This window comes from Hyaena hyaena, unplaced genomic scaffold (genome assembly GCF_003009895.1).
Source record: "Hyaena hyaena isolate Hyena2069 unplaced genomic scaffold, ASM300989v1 scaffold_12, whole genome shotgun sequence".
NCBI classification, from domain to species: Eukaryota; Metazoa; Chordata; class Mammalia; order Carnivora; family Hyaenidae; genus Hyaena; species Hyaena hyaena.
The window spans coordinates 1,794,112-1,794,862 of NW_024080644.1; the positions used below are offsets into that span (position 1 = coordinate 1,794,112).

At 39.1% G+C, this 751-nt stretch overlaps 1 non-coding gene across 1 annotated transcript; it reads left to right on the forward strand.

The window, feature by feature from the left end:
• The first annotated feature begins 434 nt into the window (after positions 1–434).
• TRNAE-CUC lies at positions 435–507 on the forward strand. Its single transcript has one exon. It is a non-coding gene; the product is annotated as a tRNA-Glu (tRNA).
• Positions 508–751: the final 244 nt, after the last annotated feature.

Sequence of the window (751 nt, forward strand, 5' to 3'; positions counted from 1 at the left end):
TCCGTGGAGGAAGTAGCAGATGATTTTTCCTGTTAGCTGGATATTCTGAGTTCATGACTTAAAAATATGTTTTAGACTTGGGGCACCTGGGTGGCTCAGTCAGATAAGTGTCCGACTCGATTTCAGCTCAGGTCATGATCTACAGTTTGTGAGTTCGAGCCCTACATTAGGCTCTGTGCTGATAGCATGGAGCCTGCTTGGGATTCTCTCTCTCTTTCTCTCTCTCTCTCTCTGCCCCTCCCTTGCTCACATTCTCTCTGTCTCTCTCTCTCTCAAAATAAAAATAAACTTAAAAAAAGATTTATAAATATATGTATATTTTTAGGCTCAACATGTAAAGATGTCAATTCTCCTCCAAACTGATCTAGAGGTTCAGCACAATTACCATCAAAACCCAGCAAGATTTTTTGTAACAAAAATCTTATTCTAGGGGAGCCTGGCTGGCTCAGTTGGTAAAGCATGTGACTCTCAATCTCGGGGTTGTGAGTTCGAGCCCCACGTTGGGCATAGAGATTACTTTAAAAAAAAAAAAAAAGAAAGAAAGAAAAGCTTACTCTAAAATTTATCTGAAAAGACAAAGGAACTAGAATAACTAAAACAAATGTGAAAAAGAATAAAATGGGAGGAATCACTCTACCCAATTTTAAGACTTACTCTACAGCTAGAAGTAATGGAAACAGTGTGGAATTGGTGGAGGAATAGACACATAGATCAATGAAACAGAAGAGAACCCAAAACAGACCCACACGAG